General features: G+C 44.6%; 1 protein-coding gene and 1 pseudogene across 22 annotated transcripts in view; one reads left to right on the top strand and one right to left on the bottom strand.

Annotated features, from left to right (window-relative positions):
• Positions 1 to 3,003: 3,003 nt before the first annotated feature.
• Positions 3,004 to 10,136, bottom strand: LOC100393877 (uncharacterized; annotated as a pseudogene).
• Positions 8,911 to 15,467, top strand: part of PAFAH1B1 (platelet activating factor acetylhydrolase 1b regulatory subunit 1) — a 95,718-nt gene continuing 89,161 nt past the window's right edge. For 17 of the 22 annotated variants that reach the window (XM_078372448.1, XM_078372429.1, XM_054255586.2 and 14 more), the window contains exon 1: positions 8,911 to 9,261. The gene's annotated coding sequence lies outside the window, so the exon portion shown is untranslated. Of the gene's footprint in view, positions 9,626 to 10,678; positions 10,733 to 15,467 lie in introns of all 22 variants that reach the window. The other 5 variants (XM_078372439.1, XM_078372432.1, XM_078372446.1 and 2 more) reach the window with 2 other exon arrangements.

Genomic DNA, 15,467 nt, shown 5'->3' with positions numbered 1-15,467 from the left:
CATGAGGTCAAGAGATCGAGACCATCCTGGCCAACATAGTGAAACTCTATCTCTAAAAAAAAAGAAAAACAAAATTAAATAAAAAAATATTTTAAAAAATAATAAATTTAAAACAACAAAAAAAGAAAATTTGGCCCGGCACAGTGGCTCATGCCTGTAATCCCAGCACTTTGGGAGGCCAAGGTGGGTGGATCACGAGATCAAGAGATCAAGACCATCCTGGCCAACATGGTAAAACCCTGTCTCTACTAAAAATACAAAAATTAGCTGGGCATGGTGTTATGTGCCTGTAGTCCCAGCTACTTGGGGGGCTGAGGCAGGAGAATCACTTGAACCCAGGAGGTGGAGGTTGCAGTGAGCCAAGATTGTGTCACTGCATTCCAGCCTGGTGACAGAGCAAGACTCCATCTCAAGAGAAAAAAAAAAAACCAGAAAATTTGTTCTAACCTTTGCCTGGTCTAGGTGGTGACATACCAAGTAAATTTGATACATTGTTTTGTATTATGTTTCTTCATATTAGAACTTCAAAAATTAGGCCTGGTGTGGTGGCTCACGCCTATAATCCCAGCACTTTGGGAGGCTGAGGTGGGCGGATCATGAGGTTAAGAGGTCTAGACCATCCTGGCCAACATGGTGAAACTCCATCTCTACTAAAAATACGAAAATTAGCTGGGTATAGTGGTGTGTACTTGTCGTCCCAGCTAGTCAGGAGGCTGTGGTGGAAGAATCACTTGAACCTGGGAGGCAGAGGTTGCAGTGAGCTGAGATTGCGCCACTGTACCCCCGCCTGGTGACAGAGCGAGACTCGGTCTCAAAAAAAAAAAAAACCTTCAAAAATTACATATATATTATATACATATATATAATGTATATATATAATATATAGGTATAAAGTATATATAATATATATGTAAAAGGTGTGTGTATATATAACATATATATAAAGTGACATTCAAAGAAAAAAATGACAAGATGTCCATCCCTTGGCTCCCTTCCCTCCCCACTCCCACTGCTCCTCAGCCCTCCAAGATTGAACCCTGGCTGCGACTAGGTAGCAGGACAGCCCCTCAGATGAGTTCAGCAACACTGAGGGGCACATACTGAATAGGGGTGTTGTAGAAGGTCTCTGTCTCGAAGAGTTCTCTTGACTTCCTCTGTCACCATGTTAATAGCCACACCCTTATGGCCAACTGTCCACCTGACCGAGTCTGTGGATATAGTTTTCCCTGTTGGTGGGAAGGTCATAGCTGATGACTAAAGAAATATGCTCACTAAAATTAACTCCAGATGGATTAAAGACTTAAACATAAGACCTGGCACCATAAAAACCCTAAGAAAATCTAGGCAAAACCATTCAGGACATGGGAGTAGGCAAGGACTTCATGAACAAAACACCAAAAGCATTGGCAACAAAAGCCAAAATAGACAAATGGGACCTAATCAAACTCCACAGCTTCTGCACGGCAAAAGAAACAGTCACTAGAGTGAATCGGCAACCAACAGAATGGGAAAAAATTTTTGCAGTTTACCCATCTGACAAAGGGCTGATATCCAGAATTTACAAAGAACTCAAACAGATTTACAGGAAAAAAACAAACAAGCCCATTCAAAAATGGGCAAAGGATATGAACAGACACTTTACAAAAGAAGACATATATGAGGCCAACAATCATATGAAAAAATGCTCATTATCCCTGGTAATTAGAGAGATGCAAATCAAAACCACATTGAGATATCGTCTCACGCCAGTTAGAATGGCGATCATTAAAAAATCTGGAGACAACAGATGCTGGAGAGGATGTGGAGAAAAAGGAACACTTTTACACTGTTGGTGGGAGTGTAAATTAGTTCAACCATTGTGGAAGACAGTGTGGCGATTCCTCAAGGCCTTAGAAATAGAAATTCCATTTGACCCAGCAATCCCATTACTGGGTATATATCCAAAGGACTATAAATCGTTCTACTATAAGGACACATGCACACAAATGTTCATTGCAGCACTGTTTACAATAGCAAAGACCTGGAACCAACCCAAATGCCATCGATGATAGACTGGATTGGGAAAATGTGGCACATATACACCATGGAATATTATGCAGCAATCAAAAATGATGAGTTCGTGTCGTTTGTAGGGACATGGATGAATCTGGAGAACATCATTCTCAGCAAACTGACACAAGAACAGAAAATGAAATAACGCATATTCTCACTCATAGGAGGGTGATGAAAAATGAGAACACATGGACACAGGGAGGGGAGTACTAAACACTGGGGTCTATTGGGGGGAAAAGGGGAGGGCCAGCGGGGGAGGGGAGCTGGGGAGGGATAGCCTGGGGAAAAATGACAAATGTGGGTGAAGGGGAGAAAGGAAACAAAACATACTGCCATGTGTGTACATATGCAACTATCTTGCACGTTCTGCACACGTACCCCCAAACCTAAAATGCAATACAAAATTAAAAAAAAAAAAGAAAGAAAGAAATGTGCTGCACATCAATGGCTCCAGCCAGCAGGTCAGCAGTACTGAAACTCTGCTAGAGCCAGAACCAAACTCCCTTCCGATCACATCTCATTCCTTTTGGTCCGTATCTCCCTGCATGGCAGAGAGAGTGAGATAGTGAAATCTCGAGCATGCACCTTCTCAGCAAGCCAGTCCACCTTCCTTTGGGTACGGATGAAGGTGACTGCCTGGCTGATGGTCAGGGTTTCATGCAACTCACACACAGTGGGTCCGGCAACCAGCTTCAACTCCTCTCGTTCCACATTGTTGTAGAATTGGCAGATACCCTCCAGGGCCAACTCTTCCATCTTTTTTTTTTTTTTGAGACAGAGTGTTGCTCTGTCACCAGGCTGGATTGTAGTGGCACGGTCTCAGCTTGCCGCAACCTCTGCCTCCCCGGTTCAAGCGATTCTCCTGCCTCAGCCTCCCAAGTAGCTGGGACTACAGGTGCATGCCACCACGCCCAGTTAATTTCTGTATTTTCAGTAGAGATGGGGTGTCACCATATTGACCAGGATGGTCTCAATCTTTTGACCTCATGATCTGCCTGCCTCTGCCTCCTAAAGTGCTGAGATTACAGGCATGAGCCACCACACTCAGCCAACTCTTCGTTCTTGACAAGAATCCAATTGGGGTCCCTCACGAACTTCTTGGTCACCTCAAGCACATCAGAAGGCATTGTGGCTGACAGCAAAACTATCTGCGTGTTGCTGCTGAGCTTTTGGAACATGTCATAGATCTGGTCCTTGAATCCACGGCTTAACATGTGTTCAGCTTCGTCCAATGCAAACATCGTGATGTATTCGGGAGATAGGTATCTCCAGGTAAGCATATCAGACTCACAGCCAGGGGTACCCACGATGATATGGGGAGCTTCCATCTGCAGTTTCTGCACCTCAGCATGCATGTTGATGTCCCCAATACAGCGGTGACAGGAGGCACCCATGTAGTCTTCTAGTGCCATGACCACCTTCTGTATCTGCTGAGCCAATTCTCGAGTGGGGGCCAGGTCAAGGCCTGGGTGGCCTTTAGAGCTAATTCAATCTGCTGCAGAATCAATATGGAAAATGTGACAGTTTTCCCAGTCCCAGATTATGCTTGAGCGTAATCATAACCCTTGATACAAGGTAGAAGGGCTCACTGCTATTGAATGGCAGAGGGTTTCTCAAAACCATAGGGCACAGATGCCCGGGAGAACGGACTCGGAGAGGTTCATGTCATCAAAGCTGTCTACACTCTCATTACAGTTACTCCTGACGACATCTTTGGGCTCCATCCCGTGAGGGCCATTGTCTCTAGACTGGAAATCCTGACTCACAGACACGATCCTTAGAAGCTCTTTTTTTTTTTTTTTTTTTGAGACTGAGTTTTGCTCTATTGCCCAGGCTGGAGTGAAGTGGTGCAATCTCGGCTCACCACAACCTCTGCCTCCTGGGTTCAAGTGACTCTCCTGCCTCAGCCTCCCGAGTAGATGGAACAACAGGCTCGGGCCACCACGCCTGGGTAATTTGTTTTTGTATTTTTAGTAGAGACAGAGTTTTGCCATGTTGGCCAGGCTGGTCTTGAACTTCTGGTCTCAGGTGATCTACCCGCTTCAGCCTCCCAAAGTTCTGAGACTACAGGAGTGAGCCACTGTGCCTGGCAAGTGCTGCTTTTAAATATTCCTTCTATGTCTAGGCTGACTTTCACTCTGTGAATAGCCTTGAATTTGTTTTTATGGATGCCCAGTGTTCATGACACAGGTGGATGTTATGATGCCGAGATGAGGGAGGACAGGTGTAGTTGGAGTTGCCCTCGCTGACATATTCACGCCTTGGGGAAATACAGGTACACACGTTAATTAGCTAAAATCTTCTAGAGTGAGTCCCATGACAGTTGGGTCATGATTCTCCTTTAAATGGGACTTTGATTCACATAACATTATGCCCCAAAGCTTCCTTCTCACAACTTGATAATTGCTTTCAATTGAATTTGCACACATAACAAAGTACATATGCCTATAAATTATAGAGGACAGTTTAATTCTTAAAACAACATTTTAACATTTGTGCTTGTCATAAATTTTTGTTCTGGAGATACCTTTAGAAGTATTTTTGGAGTGCTTCTGCCAGTCAGCTTATTTGCAGAATTGTTTAAACTAATGCTAATGTTACTGCAGTAATTGAAATAAATGTTTCCACGTCAAGTGCAGTGGCTCACGCCTGTAATCCCAGCACTTTGGGACGCCAAGGTGGGCAAACTCCTGACCAGGAGTTTGAGACTAGCCTGGCCAATATGGTGAAACCCCGTCTCTACTAAAAATACAAAAATTAGCCCAGCATGGTGGCAGGCGCCTGTAATCCCAGCTTCTCAGGAGGCTGAGGCAGAAGAATTGCTTCAACCCTGGAGGCAGATGTTGCAGTGAGCTGAGATAACACCACTGCACTCCAGGCTGGGTGACACAGTGAGACTCCTTCTCAATCAATCAATCAATCAATCCATCATAGGTGTTTCCATTTTGAAAATGTCTGCTGCAAAATTAAAGATTTGCAATTCAAATAAATGGGGAGATTCTTAGATTGTGGTAAGTAAAGTGGATGTTTATACTTAATTTTTTTTCAAGCAACATCATCTAAAATGTCCATTATTAAATGTTTCCTGGATGGATGTAGTAAGTTCTGTATCAGTCCTTATGAATTATGATTGATAGCATAGATGTCCTAATTCTACTTTTTCAATAGACAAACGTTTCTTAGGATAGATCTATCATCCTAGCAACTAACTGAAGGGAAAGTGCATAGAACTGTAACACATCACTTTACTCAAGGTAAGCATGTAACAGTTTTCTGTTCAGAAAAATTGTAATCCAGGGAGAAACTTACACCTTCCCCCAAAGAGAGTTTATTGTTTTTTGAAGAATTGCTACAGAAATAAAATTTGATATCAATTTAGTGCACAATTACACAATATAGACTTTAAAATTTTCTAAATATGTGAGCTCAAGATTTATCGAGGCTAGTGCTACCTATTTGTATGAAATCAGCGTTTATAAACGTGTTTCTGATTTCTTTCTGGGCAATTTTGTTTACTTTTAGAGCATTCTTTTAAAAAAATAAAGAACTGATTTACCCAGCTAATTAAATATTAAGTAGCATGTCAGACAATAAATATTTTAAAAGGTAAAAATGAAATGATTCTTAGAACAAAGGGATGCTAATTTATTGTATGTTTATTGACTGTTATTGAACCCCAGCAACAGCACAGACCAAAGCTGTGTGCCCCATTTTATTGTCCTTTTCCGAAAATCCCAGAAATCTAACACTGGAAAAGACTTTCTGGAGACAATTTCATTTGTCTCTGGTAAATCTTCATGAGGCAAAAACCCAAACCCTTCATGCAGTTGGCTCATGTTCCCTTTGAACACTTACAGGGATGGAGACAGCCTTTCTTTTTCACCCATTTTACATTTAACTTTATTTTGGGACAGGGTCTTGCTCTGTCACCCAGGCTGGAGAGCAGTGGTGCGATCTTGGCTCACTGCAGCCTCCACCTTCCAGTCTCAAATGATCCTCCCATCTCAGCCTCCCAATCGGTGGAGCCACAGGCACAAATCACCACGACAGGCTAATTTTCTACTTTTTGTAGAGACAGGGTTTCCCTACGTTGCGCAAGCTGGTCTCAAACTCCTGGGCTCAAGCAATTCTTCCACCTTGGCATCCCAAAGTGCTGGGATTACCAGCTTTGAATGACTGATCTCGACCTATTTTTAGAAACGGGGTCCAATCTTCCTAGGCTACAGTGTAGGGTGTAGTAGCATGATCATCATTCAACGAAGCCTGGACCTCCTGGGCTCAAGTGATCCTCCTGCCTCCGTTTCCTGAGTCGCTAGGATTCCAGGCATGTGCCACCATGCCCAGCTATTTAAAAGTTTTTGTTTTCATTGTTTTATTATTATTATTTTTTTCCCAGAGGGAGTCTTGCTTTGTTACCTAGGCTGGAGTGCAGTGGCGCTCTTGGCTCACTGTGACCTCTGCCTCTGGGCTTCAAGCGATTCTCATGCCTCAGTCTGGCAAGCAGCTGGGATTACAGGCGTACACCACCATGCCAGGCTAATATTTGTATTTTTAGTAGAGATGGAATTTCACCATATTGGACAAGCTGGTCTCAAACTCCTGACCTTAGGTGATCTGCCTATCTGGGCATCTCAAAGTGTTGGGATTACAAAGTGTGAGCCATGGCGGCCAGCTGTTTGTCTTTCCTTCCTTTTTTCTTTCTTTCTTTCTTGTTCTCTCTTTCATTTATTTATTTATTTTTTAGAGATGGGATCTTGCTTTGTTGTCCTGGCTGGTCTGGATCTCCAGGGTTTAAGTAATCTTCCCAACTCGGCCTTCCCAGTAGCTGGGGCATGTGCCACCACACTCAGCTAATTTTTATTTTATTTTTTTGTAGAGATGAGGTTTCACTATGTTGCACCCGCTGATCTCCAACTCCTTGGCTCAGGTGATCCTTGGCCCCCCTCCCAACCTCCCATTCCTGCCTGGGCCTCCCAAATTGCTGGGATTACAGGGATTAGCAATCTGTGCCTGGCGGAGATAACCTTTCTTGATCAAAGGAAACTTGTTTTGGTATGAAGCAACAGAATGGTTATGAGATATCCAGGAGTCCCCAGGAAAGGCGGAAACCCCACCCTAATTATCACAAAAGCCAGGTTATTAGGTCTCTTTGTTTTTGTTTTGTTTGGAGTCTTGCTGGGTGGCATGGCCGACACTAGAGTGCAGTGGCGTGATCTCGGCTCCACTACGACCTCCACCTCACGGGCTCGAGATTCTCTTGCCTCAGCCTCTAGCTGGGACTACAGGTGCTACAAGCCCGTGCCACAGCACCCGGCGAATTTTTGCATTTTTAGTAGAGACGGCGTTTCATCATCTTGGCCAGGCTGGTCTCAAACTCCTGACCTCGTGATCCACCTGCTTCGGCTTCCGAAAGTGCTGGGATTACAGGTGTGAGCCCCCGCGCCCGGCCTTATTAGGTCTCTTTTATTGAGAAACTGAGGCCAAAGACAGGTATGGTAATTTACCCTAGGTCGCGTTTCTGGCAATTGCGGGGTCCAGGATTTACACCTAAATTGTCTCTTTCATTAACTCTGCTGCTTCTCAAATGCAGTATATATATATATTTACCTACATAAAGTGGAGCAATAAAATCAGTACATATAAGCTTAAGCCCGTTTCAAGAAAAGAGCTCCCTTGGACAATACAAATTAATGACGAGATAAGCTCATTTGAAACCTCTTTTTAAAATAATAGCGCATATTGAATTATTCAGAACCCCAAATCTCACTGTTTAAAAATCAAGGGTCACCTGGCGCTGTGTCTCAGGCCTGTAATGCCAGACCTCACCTGAGGTCAGGGGTTTCAGACCAGCCTGGCCAACATGGTGAAATCCCGTCTCTAGTAAAAATACAAAAATTAGCCGAGAGTGGTGGCGCGTGCCTATAATCCCAACTACTCGGGAAGTTGAGGCAGGAGAATCGATTGAACTCAGGAGGCGGAGGGTGCAGTGAGCCGATATCGCGCCGCCGCACTCCAGCCTGGGCGACAGAAGAGACTCCGTCTCAAAAAAAAAAAAAAAAATCAAGGGTCTCTATGTGGAATAAATTACTAATCCCCAAGACGACTGTCATCAGTAGTTCAATCCATAATTTAGCAACCTCACACAGACATCCCTCACAGGGATAAAGTTCCAGGCCTTTCTTTGGGCATCGGTTTCCAGACCTGGAGAGACTCTGGTGTGTGTGTGACTAAGGAGAATAGCTGAATCACATCTAAAAGCGAGTCCTCCCAATTAAGAATCTATAATAAAAATGAAGACAATGATAGCATTCCATCTGCCTTTTAACCTCGACAGTTCTTCCTCCCAAGCCAACAAGCCTACTCCCCTCCCTCATTCCCCCCGCAAACTGGGAAATTATCTCCGAGGCCCGAGGCAGAGGGGCGGTAAGGTGGCCGGGCCCCGCTGCCTCTCCCGCCTCCCGAGGCTCGCTCCGCACGGTGCCAGCGGGTCCCCGCGGTCGGCCGCAAGGTCGCAAAAGCGGGGGGGGGGCGGGGAGGTGAGGAGGGCCAGAGTTCAGATGGGGCCACAGGTCAGAGGAGGGGCTGGGAAAAAGGAGCCTTCCCAAGGTTACCGAAGCGTGCGGACCGCGAAAAGCGCGCAGACTCGCCGCTGGCCCGGGGGCACTGAGTAGCCGCCCGCCCGCTAGAAGGCAGCGCTGCCCCGGCCCGGCCCAGCCCCGCGCATGCGCTGCAGCCCCTCCTCCGCTCCCGGCGCCCGCCCCTCCCGCTTCCTGGCGGGTCTGGGGCGGCGGCGGCGGCGGCGGCGGTGGCGGCTGCGGCGGCGCGGTGACGTCAGGGCGTTGGGGCAGCTCCTGTGACAGACGGAGCTGGAGCAGTGGGGCGGCGGCGGAGTCCGGCGGCCGGGAGGGCGAGTGAGCGAGCGGAGGAGCGGTGACCCGGAGGTCTAGGGAGCGAGAAGGAAAAGGAGGGGAGCGCTCCGGCGCGAGCGAGAGAAACCGCGAGCGCCGAGCTTAGGCTCGAGCCCCGGAACGGCTGAGGAGCCCGCCCGCTCCCCTCCCCTCCCCCTCCCCGGGCCCGGGCCCAGCGCGCCATCCTCCCCTCCTCCTTCCCTCCCTCCCTCCTCCCTCCCCCCCTCCCTCCCCCTCCCCCGCCGGTGGATGGGAGTGAAGGACGGAAGAGGCCCTGCGGAGGCGGCGGTGCAGCGCTCCGGTAAGGCGGCGCGGGTTTGCGCCCTCATCTGTCTCCTCCACCGCACCCAGGCTGCTGCGGGCCGGGCCCGGCGGCCTGACGATGTGGCTGCGCGGGTCCCCTCCCTCCCATTCTCCCCTCCCCCTGCCGCCGCCGCCGCCGCCTCCTCCTTCTTCTTCTCTCATCGCTCTCAAAATGGCGGCCGCGACGGCCGTTGAGTGAGAGACCCGGAGGAGGGGGATTGGCCGGGGAGGGCGCTGCCCTCGCTCCTCTCCGCCGGGGCCCGGCCCTGGGGGCTGCCCGCGCCGCTGCGACCCTCCCGCGGCCCTCCGCATGAAGGGATCGTCCTCCTCCCTCAGTGACTTAGCAAGAAAAGTATTCTTGGGTAGGAAGGGCGTGGGGAGCAGGTCGCTCTCTGATCTCGGGGAAGGGGATCGGCTTCGCTCTCCCCGGTCGCGGAGGCGAGCTCCGCAGTCCCCACCCCACCCTCCGTGGTCGGCTCGGGGACCGGCTCTGCGCCGCGCCGCCGGGGCACCCACCGGGCCTTCCAGGCGTTCCGTCCCCCACCCGTCCTTAGGATGGGGTTGAGCAGCGGAGGGTGGCCCACAGTCTCCCTGGCCCCCAGAGCTGTGGTCCAGCCTCAGCACCCGCCAAGGAGTGGCAGCCCTGCCCGCTGAGCAATCCGCAGCATCCACCCACCAAATCTGGCAGGATTTTCTTTCTGCCACCGGCTCCTCGAACGGGAGTTGCCTTTTGATACTGTTAACATTGAGCTTCGAGGCCCTCTGCCATTCCCCTTCATCTCATCCCTGCCCCTATGGGAAACGCAGTGCCTGGGTATATTTACCTTCTTTAACCTCCCGGGTGAGAAAATGCCTTTGAGGTGGTCGGCACATTTTGACGCTTAGAGACATAACAGTAGAGTGCAAAAGGTTTTCAGTATTTAGTAGGAGAGAGCAAGTTATCTTAGCTTTATTTGATATGCTGCCTTTTTTCAGTGACTTAGCAAGAAACTCCTCGGGAAGAGGGCAGGAAATTTTGTTTTGGGGTTTGGACCCAATTTATATCAATCTTTTGGTTAAGAAAATACGCCTTTGAAGAGGAGGACCAGATTTGTGGTTTCGTTCTCAATGGGCGATGTCATGCCAAGGTTCCCCCTCAGTCTTTCCTTAAGTGGCAGTCCGGACAAATGGAGATATTACTGTGATTCCCACTTCTCCTTTAAGAGCCCAGTCTTTGAGATTCATAACGTTTTAAAGGCCAATTTGTGCCAATCTTGGCAATTCTATTTTTGTTGGGGGAGGGTGGGTTATTTTGTGTGATTTTATTTTTGAGGCCAGAGCGGAGGAGACAGTGTTTGGGCCTTCTATACCTGTAATAATGCCATCCCTCCCTTTTTGCCACAGCAGTGTTTCTTTTCTTTTCTTTTTTGCTGCAGCGGGGCCTGATTGCTGCGGGGTCCAGTCTCATAATGAGGAAAATTTCCTGTTGAGTATGTCATCATAGTGATGTTGAATGTATATAAAAGCTTTTACTTAAAAAATTCTGATACGGTTTTAAGGCATTAGCTAGCTTTTAATCTCTAATGGGTGTCTTTTAGGACACAGTTTCACAAAATAATTGGCAGTTGCAAATTGCAGTTTTTAATAAAGCACAAGAGTAATCTGTATTTAGGGCGATTTCTTTCGTGTTCATTAATGATCATTGTTTGGATTGTTCAGAATGGGTGGAATCTCCTAAAAGAAATTTAAGGCTGGTATATATTTTTTGAAAATCGGAAAGAAACCCAGTTTTTTACATAAAGTACTTCTGTATATGTTGATTTTGATGGAGCAAACCCTGTGTTGGTACCTCCCCCTACTTCCTTTTAAAAAAAATGGGCTAATGTTTGTGGATGCTGTGAACAGCCATTGAGCAGAGAAGACTGGGTGGAGTAAGGGAGCAGAAGCTGTGAAATGCTAGATTGCCCTTTCACAGCGTCTTTCTCTTGCTTAGGTTTTATAAGGTTATTTGATATGAATGGTTGCTATAACTAAGTCATTTTTCTGTAGTAAATTTTAAAATCTAATGTTTTCTACCTTTTTTGCATGATGGGTATTGAATGATTGGGTTAAAAAGCAGTGTCCCTGCTTTAATACAGACACTTATTGTCTCTGTATTTGTCCGTGTGTCTCTGTCTATATATATTAATATATATAGGCACACACACATATGTCTACACTCTCATTAATGTTTTTTATTGTTCTAGTCATATCAGTATAAATTAATTAATGTCAGAACTATTTGCTAAGAATTAGTAGGAGGTATAGGAATACTGCAAAATTCTAAAAAAAAAAAAAAAAAAACCAAAAAACTACAGTTTTCTTCTACTTAAAACAGTAAATCTGTTTAAGGTTTTAAAATAATGAACATAAAATATGAGAAAAAAAGGATAAGATAATTTGCATTAAAGGCCCTTTAAACCTTTTTTCTTGTGTTGCCCTTTGAAAGGGACCTTTTTGTGAGATACTGCCATAAGATAGGTCATTTTAATGCCTTGTATCAAGCATTCACATGAGTAGACATCTTCAAAATAATTTTGCATATATGTAGTAAATGTGATTTTGATTAGCCTTATGAATGTCAGTATATATTTTTACATTTTTGTTCTTTTTAATATGATTAGAAAGTAGAAGGGTTAATACGGTGAGGAAATGAGTAAAGCTGGGAATGATAATTCACTGTATTATGTCTCTGACATATTCCTATTCCTACTGTTTGTAGGTATAAAAGCACACTAAGGGCCGGGTGCGGTGGCTCACGTCTGTAATCCCAGCACTTTGGGAGGTCGAAGCAGGCAGATCACCTGAGGTCAGGAGTTGGAGACCAGCCTGACCAATATAGTGAAACCCCGTCTCTACTAAAAACACCAAAAAATTAGCCAGGGGTCGTGTGCACCTGTAGTCTCAGCTACTCAGGAGGCTGAGGCAGGAGAATTGCTTGAACCCAGGAGGTGGAGGTTGCAGTGAGCCACTGCACTTCAGCCTGGGCGACAGAGTGAGACTCCATCAAAACACACACACACACACACATACGAGTAGTGATTTTTCAGTAGATTATTAATCAGGAGCGTAAGATAATTTGACTTAAGAGAGCTTTAGAGTTCCAAATGTATGTAGTGTTTCTTGATATATGTTGCAAAATCTTATGCTTAATTTGTAGATTAATTTTTGAAATTCTTTGTAGTTCTATATACAACTTTTAATGAGAGTGGAAGGAATTTTTTATTACAATTATTTGTTACCTATTTTTCCAGATAAAATATCTCTAAAGAGATTTTGAGGTGTTTCTGGGAAGGAAAATTCAGTGTCATAATTTTTGGTTTTCTAGCTGTTCATCCATGTCTCATTGTCCTTTTTTTTTTTTTTTTGAGACGGAGTCTCGCTCTGTTGCCCAGGCTGGAGTGCAGTGGCATGATCTTGGCTCACAGCAATCTCTGCCTCCTGGGTTCAAGTAATTCTTCTGCCTCAGCCTCCCAGGTAGTTGGGATTACAAGTGCCTGCTGCCACACTCAGATAATTTTTGTATTTTTAGTAGAGGCAGGGTTTCACCATCTTGACCAGACTGGTCTCGAACCACTGACCTCGTGATCTGCCCACCTTGGCCTCCCAAAGTGTGAGCCATTGCACCTGGCTCTATTTTCTATTTTTAAAAAAGAATATAAATGTTTCTTTCTCAGTTGTATACTAAGTGACAGAGAGAGAGAGAGAGAGAGAGAGAGAGAGAGACTGTGTGTGTGTTTGTGTATATGTATGTATGTATTATGGCTAATATTTTAAGTATCCAGCAAAAAATAAGACCCTCTTGTTTACATGTGGTTCATCTTACCACAATCTGTCATCTTTGTAAATAAACCATGAATGCTATGGAAATTGTCAACTTTAAGATGAAGATGTCTGGCTAGGCACAGTGGCTCTGGCTACATCCCAGCACTTTGGGAGGCCGAGGTGGGTGGATCACCTGAGGTCAGGAGTTTGAGACCAGCTTGGCCAACATGGTGAAACCCTGTGTCTACTAAAAATACAAAAAATTAGCCAGGCATGGTTGCATGCGCCTGTAGTTCGAGCTACTCAGGAGGCTGAGGCAGGAGAATCGCTTGAACCTGGGAGGAGGTGGAGGTTGCAATGAACCAAGATCTTGCCATTGCACTCCAGCCTGGGCAACAAGAACCAAAATCCGTCTCAGAAAAAAAAAAAAAAAAAAAAAAGATGAAGATGAAGATGTCTTAAAAAAAAAAAAACCCAAAGCAAAATCTTTGGGCAGAGTAAATTTTTGGTATCTTCCTATTGAGTTCTAAAGCAGTGAGTCAGGCTCTCTTTTGCCAAAGGGACTTGAGGCTCCGTTGGTTTTAAACCAAGCTGGCTGTTTCTGCTTGTGGTCCTAAAATATTTTTTACTTGCCTCTGAGTCCGTGTTATGAAAATATTTCATTATGACAGGTAACTTACTTCAATGTACTTTGGAAAGAGAAATAGTTAAGTTTTGAAGTGGAAATTCTTTGCCTATATTATTATGTCATCTATCATACAGCTGTTAACTGTTTTTTCACTTAGAAAGTTGCTCTATTTAAAATAAAACGAATGGTATACAAGATGAGTTCTGAAAAAAGGCAGACTTCCCATTCTCCAGAAGATGCTTAGCTGTAAATTCTTGCCGTTGAAGGACAAACATTTGGAGAAATCGGTATTTCATGAAGAAAGATGCTGTATTATGTTAGCGTAATAGCTATAGTGAAGGCTTTTTGGATTGCTCTGACTTTGTTGCTGGTTTGGTATGGCACTTTTTGGCTAGTCATTGAATTGGAACTTTAACGTCTGTTATGTATGGGATTTTTAACCTTGGCACGGCAGTTACAGAATTTCATTGATATTTGTGAAATGCTTATACTCATTGGTGGCAGGCATCATAAGCACTTATTATTTTGATTTATTTTCTTTTTAAAAGATAGTGGCTTTATGTTGAAACCTACCTAGTTAGGACTAATCTGCATTTGTCAAGGTTACTTCTGGAGTGGTACTCTATCAAGTATTGTCATTTAACATTGTCATAAACATTTCTCTAGAACTTTGTAAATATTGAGGTTGGTACTAATTTTCCTGTTCTTGTGTCAACTACTTTTTCAGATAGATTGGTATTTTTATGGATGAGATAACTAAAATCCAGAGAATTTCTTTTCCCGTCGAATGTTAGGTTAGTGACTAGAATAAGGTCAATATTATAGTCACAGAAGCATTTGAGTACTGCTTTGCAAGATCACACATTCCTTCTTTTGTAACTATTGGACTCCATATCTTGGTTAATCTAAAATGGTGAAAATTGGTGGCATTTATTGCCTGCATAGTTTAGATTGGCACTTATTAACATGTGGTCTGTATTGTTGACTGCTTTGCATGCATAAGGCTTTTGGCATTTGAGTAGCTTCTTCCAAAAAATACCTAATACTACTTTACAGATAGCATTAATAAGTAAGTAAATACTAGTTGCATTTGACTGAATGAAGGGTTATGAGAAAGGAAATACGTTATTCTAAAGATCTTTGTAATAGTTAACTCTAGTCATCTTGAGAGAATTAAGGTGATGGAGGGAAGAGTGGCCACATTTCCTGTACAGAGATTTTATGTTGTCTGAGGGAACAGGGTTACATTGTGACAGAATTCTCAAGTATAAAAAGTGAATTAACTCACCTGGACAAATTACCTATATATTTTGATTATCTTCTTTTGGAGTGCTCTATGTTGACAAGAATTGACAGTTAACTGAGGCTATTAAGAAATTTTCTGAGACTGTCTTCTTATAAAAGTAAAACTAAGAATCTCTGAAGTTTTTAAGAAATTTAATTTATGAAAGCATTGTGTAGAAAGTTTTATGGTTACCAGAATTTTGCAATGTGGATTAATCCATTTTTAACCTGTTTTTTTTTTTTTTTTTTTGAGACGAGTCTCACTCTATCACCCAGGCTGGAGTACGCTGGCACTGTCACCCAGGCTGGAGTACACTGGTGCTATCTCAGCTCATTGCAACCTTGCCACCTCCCAGTTTCAAGCGATTCTCATGCCTCACTCTCCCGAGTAGCTGGGACCAGAGGCACCTACCACCATGGCCAGATAATTTTTGTATTTTTACTAGAGAACTCCTGGCCTCAAGTGACCCACCTGAGTTGGCCTCCCAAAGTGCTGGGATTGGAGGTGT

This window comes from Callithrix jacchus, chromosome 5, assembly GCF_049354715.1.
Source record: "Callithrix jacchus isolate 240 chromosome 5, calJac240_pri, whole genome shotgun sequence".
NCBI lineage: Eukaryota > Metazoa > Chordata > Mammalia > Primates > Cebidae > Callithrix > Callithrix jacchus.
This window is presented reverse-complemented; position numbering and strand designations above follow the sequence as displayed.